We start from the raw sequence: 12,150 nt of genomic DNA, 5'->3' as shown, positions 1-12,150 counted from the left end.
GACAACGTTGTTCGTGGTCCCGAGTGAGTGAGGTGAGTGAGTGAGTGGGTGGGGGTGTTTGGAACCCTCCGTGACTGACCCTTGTGCCCGTCCACTCTAACCTTGAAAGCTCTGACGGTGTTTCCACCATCCCCTGCCTGGCAGCTCCACTGGATTTGTAAACAACGGACGAGCGTAGTTCGACCGGGAGGCGGTCTTTGTATTTCAACAAGGAGGCAACTGTTACCAAAGATGAAACTTAAATATACTTGTGGACAAAACTTTGATAGGCTGTTAGGTAAGTCTAAACCAATTTTGGAGGAAAATGAGCCGAGATATGGAAGCTGAACAGAGCTGTCATTTACTGACAGAAAGAAATGCTGGGCAGGGTTGGGTCAATATTGTTACGGAATTTCAAAACGAGGCTATCAAAGATTTGGCCAGTGTATCCGTTGTCTAGAAAATAATTCTTTAGAGACAAAACCTTTTTGTGAAATCCGGAAGGTCACCGACCTGAGAGGATCTACCTCGACTGGACAGATTCGCCTAATGACAACAAAGATAAACAAAAGAGACGAACTGCTATGAAAGGGTGAAACGAGATCCTGTAGTTTCGATTCGACCCCTCGGCTGAATGAAATCTCCTGACGCCCAAGTCATTATTTGGTCAAGGACCTAGTGCACGGGGAGTCTGGTGATGTTGAAAGGGAAGTAGGGAGCAGGAGAGGGAAGTGGGAGGGAATATGGGAGGGGGAAGGGAGGTAAGGAAAGAGAAACGGGCAAGCAAAGGATAGTTTTTTTTCCAGGACGACGTACAAAACAAGAAGAAGAAGCAGAAGAAGAAAAAGAAGAAACAGAAGAAGAAGAAGAACAAAAGTCACTCAAAGTGGAGAGGGAAGGGATCCAAAATAGCTAAACTTAGGGTAAAGGACCCGATGGGAGAGACCTCTGCTCTGCCTGCATTGGCTGGACGGAGAAACATGGCGAGGAGAAAGTGGCGTCGCCCTGGACGGTGGTGGTGGTGGAATGGGAACGCGCGTCGCCTCCTGTCGAGTCGAGCAGCGTCGGGCGGACCGGGGAGGGGGACCAGGCATAGGGGCGTCCCAGTAGTAGTAGAGACGACAGGACGGGGGAGCGTCTCATATAAGAAAACAGAAACGTCAGGGTACAACACTCGGCTGTCACTAGTTTTTTCATAATGAATAGAGGCAAAATTAAGCAAACCAATCAACAGATAAGTAAATACATTAATTACTATATCAATTGATAAAGAAACAAATAAATTAATAGTTCAACAGACAAATAAGCAAATAAATAAATCAGTAGATGAATAAATAAACAAATAAAAGACATAGATATCTAAATGAATAAACAACTAATTCTATAAAGAGAGAATGGATAAATAATCAAATTGATTAATTCATTCATAAGTGAAAAATGATTAACAAAATGAATACAAAAATAATGAATGAATGAATACATAATATATAAATAACTGAATAGATTTATAGCAATTGAGGAATATATATTCATATAAGCATATTGGTAAATAAATAAGAATTGTAGATAAACAAATAAACAAAGAAATTAATCAATTAGGTTAGGTTAGGTTAGGTAAGTTGAAATGAATAAACGTAAATATTTCAATAAACAAAGACAGACGACTATATAAAAACGCACAGAATGTTAGACAAAAACGCAGAGGAAGCGAAGGAATGGACGGAGGAAGGTGAAGAAGCACACTTGGCTTCAGAAAAAACAAAACAGAATTTGGAAGATGGAAAGAAACACAAGAGAAACGAAGGTGGAAGTGGGGGAAGTGAGGGTATGGTGGAGGGAAACGTGGAGGGAAAGGGAGGAGAGGGGAATCGGATGATCACGGATGAATATGGACGGCGAGAGGGGGATGAGGAAGAAGAGGTTCCGTTGATTAATTCGAGGTTGGAGGAAAAGTAGCCCAAAATTTTCTGTTATTTTCTTTATACCATTTTCTGGCCATAGATGAACCCCTGACTGAAATCCCTGAATTCTTTTCCTCCTTTGCCTTTGCTGTAAACTAATTTCCCATTTCATATATTCTCGTCGCTCTTTCTCCACTCTGGCCCCGTTCAAATATTGTACTTTTCTTTTTGTATCAAAATTAATTTTCAACTCCTGGCTCAACCCATACACCATGTCTAGATCCTCCTGCAGCGACTTATTTTCAAATTTGTTTTTCACCGCCTTCGTAATCATGGCATCATCTCCACATAAATTTGCATCGCTGCCTATTCTACTCATTATGTCATTTACATTCTACAGGAACACTGTAGGCATCAGAACAAAGCCCTGTGGTACTCCACTAATCATCTCTCTCCAGCTCGGCTGTATTACTCATTAATTTCTTTCACTCTGCTTCATTCCTTTTTTTTTTTTTTTTTTGTGGATGGAGGGTTATTTGTTACTGCGATGTCTCTTTTCCAAACCTCTCACATATGATTTTTACATTCCTTTTCTCGGCTATTCCTTTTTCTCATTTTCACTTCTTCCATTTTGATTTTTTTTTCTTTTCACTGCCATCATCACTCCACGTGCAAATGTTTCTCTCCTATCCCACCACCATATGTTATGTTTTCCTTCACCTAGGTACCTGAACATCGAGTCTCCGAGAGCTTGGTCACGGAAAAGCACATTAGGCCTGGCTCTTTTTCCTTGAAATAACCCTTTTATCTCTAATTCTATTTACGTCAGTCCGTCTATACTGATGTAGACTATTTCCAACATTTTTCGTTCTTTACCTCCCTTCTCTTGTGAATGTTTCTTTAATAAAGCACCTCATATTCTGAGTTATTCTCCAAAATAACTTAGTTTTCTCCTGTCCTATTCTTATCTCATTTTTCCTTTGCTACTTCTCTTTTTCTCTCTCTTCTATTGTTACACCTCTCTTTATCAAAATATTCTTGAATTTATCTACATTTGCTAGTTTTCATGTCTTATTCATTTATCATGTTTTGTGATTTGATCTTTATTTTTAATTGCCTCCTTATACCTCTTGTCGTACCCGAATACTCTATGTTAATGCCTTCCTCATAACCCATTATTACTTGCACTATTTCTTTTGCTTTCTGCCTTTTATTACTTACATTATTTATTTTGCTTTCTGCCTTTCTTTTATTACTTGTTCTTGTCTTGCCACCAATGGTTCTTCTTTCCAGTTCTACCACAGCGATGCATTTACGCTTGTCAGCTTCTTCTTTCATCGGCGTTTTTTAACTTTTAACTGCATCTCTCCTTTCCCTTTGGTTGATCCACGATTATTTTCAATCTGGATCTTTTTTTTCTTGTAATTCTAATCATTCTCTCTCCGTCCTTGCTTGCTCTCAGTAATACTTTCTTCGTTCCCTTTGGCCTTCTCGTTGTTTTAAGTCCCCGTTTTCTTTAAGTTCTTTCTTCTTTCGAATTGCCATGACCACACTTCACCCCTACGACTTCGGTCACGAGGATCCTTTGTCAATTTCGTCTCACTCAACTCGCTTCCCAATTCTTCCATATAGTTTTAATTTCTTTCTTTGTCCTTACCATGCTTGCCACTGCTTTCGTTACCATGTCATTCATTATACATAACATGCCATTCTCATTTTTGGCTTCTAAATTTTGTGATTCATATTTCTATTCATAAATAACATCTAATTCACTTTATTTGTGTGTGTGTGTGTGTGTGTGTGTGTGTGTGTGTGTGTGTGTGTGTGTGTGTGTGTGTGTGTGTGTGTGTGTGTGTGTGTGCACGCGTGTGATTCACCTTCCCGGATGAGAACTCAAAATTCACTTATGTCCCTGTGAATAATGCTGTGACCTTACACACATACACGCACGCACGCACGCACACACATACACACACACACACAAACATCCTTGCCCACCAGAACAGGGTTGCCGGTTCGCAGTGTTGTGATGCTTTCCAGCCCTGGGCGGGGACACACGCTTGTGTGCGCGTGTGCGCACACATGCGTGCTTAGGTGTGTGTGTGTGCGTACGTGTGTGTTTGCTTGTGCTTGCGCGTGCATGTCACGGCGGCAGGCACTGTGCGTGTGGCCATATGGCAATGCAAGAGAAAGGCTTTGGGCCAAACAGCTCCGTGGGAAGCTAAGCAAATGAACGAAGAGGATGAAACAAAAGCGAAACGAAACGAAGTCGAGTGGAAAGAGGAGCAGAATGACGCAGGGGGAAAGTGGAGGACGTTTGTGGAAACAGGAGCAGGAGCAACGCCCTGTGTAAACTAAGAAACGGAGAAACAGTCAACAACCCCGTCAATACGGAAAAAAGAGAGATAAATACTTCGCATTTGACAAAAACACTCGTAGTCTGTCAGTGACATGATTACTCACGTCGAAATGTATCACAGACAAATATATCACTGCACCCGACATTATAGATATTTAATTTTGGCGAAGACTCAGCGATGTCACGAAGCGGGGGATGGCGGCCATTTTGGACAGGTACGACTGAATAGAACCGCCTGGCCTTTGCTGAGCCCCGTGACGAAGTCAGAGACGAAGGTTCCTCCAAGCTGCATCAAATCATCTGGCATTCCCAAACGCCAAGTGGGCGACATGCGTTAAGTCACCAAAATGGTGTACAAATTCTAATCCACAATGTAATAACAGAACTTTCTAGAAAAAAGAAGAAGAAAAAATCGTCTGGTTGTAGACATAATAGTCCTCTAAACAGGCAAAGTACGGTTGATGGTTAAGGTCAGTGTTGAATACGATGAACCATAACAGGGAAGCAACTGTGCATACCTAAAAGTACGTAGAGGCAATTTCATCTCACAGGAGTGATGGAATGGAGTAAAGTTGAAAAAGAGTCTTAAGATTCGGTTGGACGAACATCAAAAACAGTAAATATTCTATAACAGCTGTCAATCATCACTGTTGATTTGCTTACTCACCTGTTTATGTTTCTGCTTACTTCAACATCTTCATTTACTCTTTTCTTTTCCTAAAACCAACCTCGTTATGGACCGTCAGCTCAACTTCTTGTCACAATACTCTACTACTTTCTTCAACTGAAATTCCTCGTACCAGTAAACCCTACTCACAAGGAAAACCCCTGGTTTTTCTGATGTTGGAGTCTTAAGTCCTCTCGGTGTGGTGGTGTGCTTTATGAATTTCGGTCTGGCTGAGGAAATGTGATCTTTTGGAGCACAGTGAGTGGGATCTAGCCTTGAGGAAGGTCTCTCTTGATCGAAACACTTTCAGGTCGTTGTTCAAACACACACACACACGCGCGCGCGCGCGCGGGCACACACACATACATACACACACACACACACACACACACACACAATTTCCTGTCCTTCCCCAGAGAAACACCCATTAATAAATATGTGGAAGGAGTTATATACAATTATTTTAAATAACTCTTTGGAATACATACATACATATAACAAAAGCTTTTTCCCCCTTACACGGGGGGTAGCCAAAAAGAAAAAGGCATAGAAATCACTCCCATCCATTTCATTTCCCATATATTTTAAGAAAAACTCTTTGGAATAAGAACATAAATCCATACCTGCACCTTTGATAACCATAACAAAAGCCGAGACAGCTAACGCCACAAAATTAGGAACCTGAGGAGCCCCGGACATGCTTTTGTCTAAAGAATCCTACTTTTCAAGTACATAAAGTGTGTGTGTGTGTGGGGGGGGGGGTTGGAAACTGGCCGTGTGAGGACACGAGGCAGCTAAAAGCGGAAAAACCTCAAATCAGATCAAAGTGAGAAGCGGTGTACCTCAGGGGTCAGTACTATCACCCACACTCCTTGGAAGACTTATGGGAGAACACGGTAACAAACTATAATTTGAGATGTCGAGGTTTCTTTACAATAACTCGAAAATTAGTGTTGGCACTCATAAACAAGAGGAAATAGATGACTGAGGATTTGGTTTTGTATATTTATTTGAAAGGTTTGGTGTGTTTATTGTTAATAAAAACAAAATAGGCGTATATTGGAAAGAAAACAAAAATAGATCTTGCAATAATAGGGAATAAAAAACAGATATAGACACATCAAGACAAAAGGAGTGTGTGTGTGTATTTTTGCGTGCACGCGCGCGTGTGTGCGTGTTTGTGCGCGTATAAAGATACGCAGAAAACACAAATAAAAGAGAAAACAAATCAATAAACAGACATTACTGATTACGGGTGTATTCAAGTAAATATTAAAAATTCGAAATGCACCATCTTCCACCGCCCCTGTAGGATGTTTTTTTCTTTGTTGTTGATGACGTCATAGGAGAAATCGTTTCACCTTTTCCTGAGCTAAACCTCCGCTGTGACAGGTTGAGACTATTAATTCTCTTCTGGTTATTGTCTAATGCGAAAACATTCTCAATTCCAATCTGATTCCTCTTTTAAAGTGTTGAGGACTTGTATCACCCTCGTCCTGGACCCACCGAGCCTACGGCTTTTAAAGAGGAAAAACGGGTGAAAATATATGAAACATTGTGAATGATATGGTATTAATATCAACCTCGCCGTAGTCCCACCGAGCCTACTGTCTTTAAGAGGAAAAACAGGTGAAAATATTTGAAACTTTGTGAATGACATGGTAATTGATGGATGTCGTGTATTTGGACAAGGTGGGCGGCCCGGCGGCCACTCTGGAAAATCCCGCTAAGGAGGAGATTTCCCATGAATGAGCCCACTGCTGCCACTGACCCATATAGTGTAGCCCCACTCCATGCCACGGTTGCCAACGAAACAGAGTCGTCACCTCATTTCTCTCTCAATTTATTTTCTTTCAAAGTAAAAAACAGAACCAACTTGACTTACCAAATAAATGTTTGCGTTGTAGAATTACGACAGTGATCATCGGCTTTTGACCAGTGATAACCATTACGTTTTATTTGGAGTGTCATGGCGTCAGTGGCCATATGTTGACAGCACGAGCAGTTGGTAGCCTTGATTTTCCTACAGACGGGCGACCTTGCATACTTTCGTTGATTTGCTGTTTCTTAGCGCACTCTCTCTCTCTCTCCTCTCCCTATTCGCACATACCAAGAAAACCAACTCGTAGAACATAAAAGAATACTATATAAATGTGGATGAAAAGAGAAAACATGAGAAAAGCTGTACAGAAGATATCAAGAAAAGAAGAATCCGTAAGGAGCTGTCGATGTCAAGACTACAGATCCGCATCTACAGTTTACCTATCACTAAAATTATTCCCAGTTTTTCTATCTTTCCCTACGACTAAGCCTCCTACTCATTTTCTAACTTTCTTGGGTGAGGTTAAGATGAATAAATATCCCTAAAGTTACCTCACGGTTACACGTACTGATCCCAGCCTCCAACCCCAAATTCTCCTGCCCACTCCTCCAAAGCCACGATCCCACTAAATAAAAATATCTCTAAAATCGCCCGGTGGCAATAGCACTCTTCTCTACACAACTGTCTTTTCATTTCCATACAGACATCTCTTCCCCTCCAACTACAACTACCGATCCCGAGCGAGCGGGTGGTCTGTCCTGGGTAGTCCTTAGTCCATCTCTCCCCATTCCATCCCAGGAGGCAGAGTGCTGGAGGGCAAGAACCGGCGTGGATTCCGTTTCATCGACGATCTTACACCTAACACATTGGTTGTTATTTGCACCAATCACACCCGTGGCTATTCCAGCGTGCCCTCCGCATTCACTTCACACAACAAACAAAACCTTACGAGGCCGGATTAAGGGACTCACACAAAATTGATTGACTTTATTTCCAATATCCTCAATAGTAACGACAACCGTGCTAGATTGATATCAATGATCCTAGGAAGATCTTCACAATCTTTGGTTTACATCGGGAGTACGGAAGTGGGCTTCGTTGTCAGTAAATACCAACAACACTAATGCTGTTTCTAAGGCTGCGTTTACACCAATCGAATCGAATTGGTTCAATTCACGAAGAATCAAAACGATTCACGAATCGTCTTGATTCGCCATACTAGTTTCAATGTAACCGTTTATTACACCAGGCGAATCAATTCAAATCATGCCGATTCGCCTGGTGTTACATTGAAATGTGGTGAATCAACAACACGATTCATGAATCATGTTGATTCTTCATGAACCGATTCGATTTGCTTGGTGTAAACGCAGCCTAAATCATGAATACACGGCTTTCTTTAGCCACCGGTATTATCTTTCAAGGGACAGGCAGGCTCTGTAGTGGACCATCAAGGCTGAACAACAGCAGCAGCAGAAAGAACATCAACACTACGTAATGCTGAAGTCTGGTCTGTTCCCCATTACGCTTACATTCTCCATTGTGACGATTATCATCATTCTGAAAGCGCTCGACCGGTTTCACGGCACCGTACCAAGTTGTACCTCAACAGAGTTTCTACATTTACTCACTTAAACTCGTCAGGCCTCGCGTGAGCGTTTGTCATTAAAGTTTCAAGTCTTTCCTGGACGATGTCTTTCACTCCTCCGCACCTATTTCTGTCGAAGATGTTCGTGCGTGGTGGTTGTCACCAAGTCCCACACCGCCTCTCCGTCAAGAAAGGGGGACACTTCGGTTGTATGTCCCACGAACTTTTGATGCAACTGGTTGCGGCTTCGCAAGCGACTGGTTGCGACTTCGCAATCGACTGGTTGCGGAGTCGCAAGCGACTGGTTGCGGAGTCGCAAGCGACTGGTTGCGGAGTCGCAAGCGACTGGTTGCGGAGTCGCAAGCGACTGGTTGCGGAGTCGCAAGCGACTGGTTACGGAGTCGCAAGCAACAAAATCAGTAAAATTAGCGGAGATGCCTCTCTGTTTCTGGACGCCTCATATATACTATACGTAATGCTTCCTCAGGCACATACCTTCACATTTCTTCAATGTCTAAGACCCTCTTTTCCCCCTACCCTCGTTTCCTGTCCTCTCGATGTGTCAAAACCACCCCTTCACGCTTTTTTGCCTGTGTCCGACTCGAAAGTTGAACTATCCATCTTTGCTGTTAATTCAATCTGTGACATTTTAAGAAACGTGATGCCGTGAAAATTATTTAAGCCTCAGAATGTGTAGGATCGCAGTTTATAGACACACCAGTGTTCAAACAGTTTGGGTCTGAAAATCTTTGGTTTTAACATCTCCCGGATTGAAAACCTCAAGGAAAAAAATTACCTCCACTTCCCCCCTCTCTCTGGATACAAGCCCTGATTCATCTTATTACCTACATCTATTCTTTTAATGTAATCTTTTTCTCTTCTCCGTCATATCCTCCGTTCCCCAGTCGTTCCTCATGTAAACAAACAATTTAAGTTGCCGACGTCGAATGCAGCTCTTCGGTGTCCCTACCTTGTCTATGTGCTAACTTGCTTAGGACGGTTCGTCGGAGTTCGACGACGAGTGCTCCGGTGAGGTGAGATGGTTTTAGTGAAGCTGGGTGGTAATGTTGAGGTCTTTGTCGATTATGCCAGCCAAGAGATAGCCTTGGCTCGGAACTAACTCAAATGAGGTGACACATTTTACGCATAACTTCTTTTTCCTGAATCAGGCCAGATGATTGTATTCAGTTGTGGTCTAGACTCCCTCCCCCCAAAAAAATAAATAAATAAATAAATAAACGCGGTCGAACGTTTTCGACACCGTCTCAAGTGGACAAAATCCTGATACCCAGAAAAAAGAAAACGCACACACATACACAACTACGCTTGTTCTCCATCTTGATAGGACTAATCATACCAACTTTCGCCCAAGCCGACGTACTTTCTCTCGTACCCCCAAACGCCTCCTTCAAGGACCTGCAGCTGCCATGACATCTGCCCCTCCATGTTCACCTCCTCCACTAATCCTCCATATGCTGCTGGAACCCCTCCACATCCACCCCCACCCCACCCTCGCCTCCACACTACCTCACCAGGATCCCCGTGTGGACACAACTCTGTTGCACTTCTTCTATTACTTCTTTCATTCACTGTATTATACCTTCCTCACAGCCTGCGTAACGGCTGAAAAGTTGATAAAAGTTATCATCTATATCATATCATTATTATTACTATTAATATTATTACTGTTATTATTACTATTATCGTTACTATCATTAGTTATTATTATTATTATTATTATTATTATTATATTCTTTCATAATTATAGCAACTGTCATTATCATTATTATATGAATGTAGTAGATTTTGAGAGGTCAGTTTGTTGAGTGAAGTTGGAAAGGCATACGAGTGTTAACTTAGAAGATGAGGAGACGAGCAGAGGGAAGAATTTGTGAGTAACAGCCTAAGTTAAGAAAGGTAGAGGATACGTGGATCAAGTTTTTCAGAAGTTTTTGGCAAAATAGTAAGCATACTTTTATGTATTTAGAGAAAGCTTATGACAGGGTGCACAGGAAAGCATTTGTGACTGTGTGTGTGTGTGTGTGTGTGTGTGTGTGTGTGTGTGTGTGTGTGTGTGTACGCGTGTGTGCAGAGGCGAGGCGCAATCAAGAATACAGGATTTAATGGTAAGATTTAACAAAAGTGTTTTAGAATATTCATAACGAACACTGATGTATCTCAGCCTAGGCCAACCAGAGATTCTATTCGGTTCTGGCCCACGTAGAAAGTACAAGTTCGCTCGCTGGAACGGCGCAAGTTAAAAAAAAAAATAAATAAAAAAAAAAATAAGGGGGAGAGAGAGAGAGAGAGAATTTTGCCCATGACGTCAGCGGTAGCGTCGAGGCGCGTTGCGTTCGAGGGCCTCCGTGGCGTGCCCGCCCGCCCCCCGCGTGCGCGCCTTCGACGATCACGGGTGAAATCCTCTGCTCCCAAGCGTCCCGACGTCCTCAGTCGAGCGCGAGACGCGGTCCAGTGTGGAGGTGTGCGCGTCGTCGCCTGTTCGTGGTGTGCGCCGTGTGGTCAGGATGTCGGGTATTTTTTCATTAGTGTGATTTTCTTTTTCCTTTTTTTTTTTTTTTCCTTAAGTGACGACTTTGATGCCGGGTCGTTCTGTGGCGTCCGTCAGTGCTCACGCGATGTGTGTGTGCCCTCTGAGAGAACTTTGGTTCGAAGTGGGAAAAGATATTTTGGTGCTGTGGGGACTTTTGAGAAGCGGGACATCGGTCGAACTTCTCCGCCATACGTGTCGGGGGAGAGAAACCAGCACTCTCGTCTCGATGGCGAGTGTCAAAACATTCGCAGTTCTTTTAGGTTACTTTCATCATTTCGTTTCATCGTCAATTCTTCTCACTAAAAACGCCTACAGCGCGGACCATCCAGAGTGTAAGCCAAGGCAGTGCGGAATTGTGTATAAATGTAAGTACTTTGGTAACATGCAAGTCATCATCTTAACAATATGGAAGGTTGTGTATTCAAAATTCCATGTAAAGATTGCAACAAATGCTATATTGGTCAGACTGGAAATGAAATTAAATGTTAGATTAAACAATATAAGTAAAGTGTCAGAAGTGGACAAATGTCCAACGCGACATTTGTTCACCTAAGGGATTTCGGCCATTGAATTAATTGCGAGGAACTTAAGTAATTGTTAAGAGTAATTCATATTTGAATAGAAATTTCATAGAGTCTAGTGTGATCAAGGATATATTTGTTAACAATTTAAATTTAAGTAATGGATTGTACAAATTGGACATTTCTATTATTAAGGATATTGCAGCCCAAACTCTCGGGAATCTGAGTCCATAGGTCATTAGGAGAGATCTAACCTATGGGTATATACACTTGTTTCTGTGCCATCCTTGTACCTTGAAAATATCAAAATAGACGAAGGCGTTCGGTCTCATTTCTGTTATTTTCCTTGTGGTTTTTCGGCATAATTAGAATCACGCCTTCAAATGATTTCTTCTACACACACAAACACACACACACACACACACACACACACACACACACACACACACACACACACACACACACATAGACACACACACACACATATATATATATATAGATATAGATATACTGTATATGTTGTTGTGCGTGGTGTGGTTGGAACGAAATTGTTTGGGTTTTTCTTCTTTAATTTCTGCCCCTATTCGACTACAATAACTGCTGGCAACCCAGTAGTAAACTCTGGAGGTTGCCAGATTTTCCTAGCTAAAAATTACAGAAGGCAGAAAGGGGGCGTTCCCCACGAAGGGGTGCCCAATGAAAAACATGGTAGAACGGTGTCACTCTTGAGGGTTGCCAAAAGAAAAAAAAAAAAAAAAAGGG

At 42.2% G+C, this 12,150-nt stretch overlaps 1 protein-coding gene across 1 annotated transcript in view; it reads left to right on the top strand.

Moving 5' to 3' along the window:
* Nucleotides 1-10,777: 10,777 nt before the first annotated feature.
* LOC143036619 (trypsin I-P1-like) overlaps nt 10,778-12,150 on the top strand; it is a 50,130-nt gene continuing 48,757 nt past the window's right edge. Inside the window, exon 1 of the mRNA XM_076204180.1 lies at nt 10,778-10,848. The gene's annotated coding sequence lies outside the window, so the exon portion shown is untranslated. The remainder of the gene's footprint in view (nt 10,849-12,150) is intronic.

Source organism: Oratosquilla oratoria, chromosome 21 (genome assembly GCF_046742065.1).
Source record: "Oratosquilla oratoria isolate Oo_2021 chromosome 21, ASM4674206v1, whole genome shotgun sequence".
NCBI lineage: Eukaryota > Metazoa > Arthropoda > Malacostraca > Stomatopoda > Squillidae > Oratosquilla > Oratosquilla oratoria.
The sequence above is the reverse complement of the archived record's forward strand: the minus strand, read 5'-3'. Positions and strand labels throughout refer to the sequence as shown.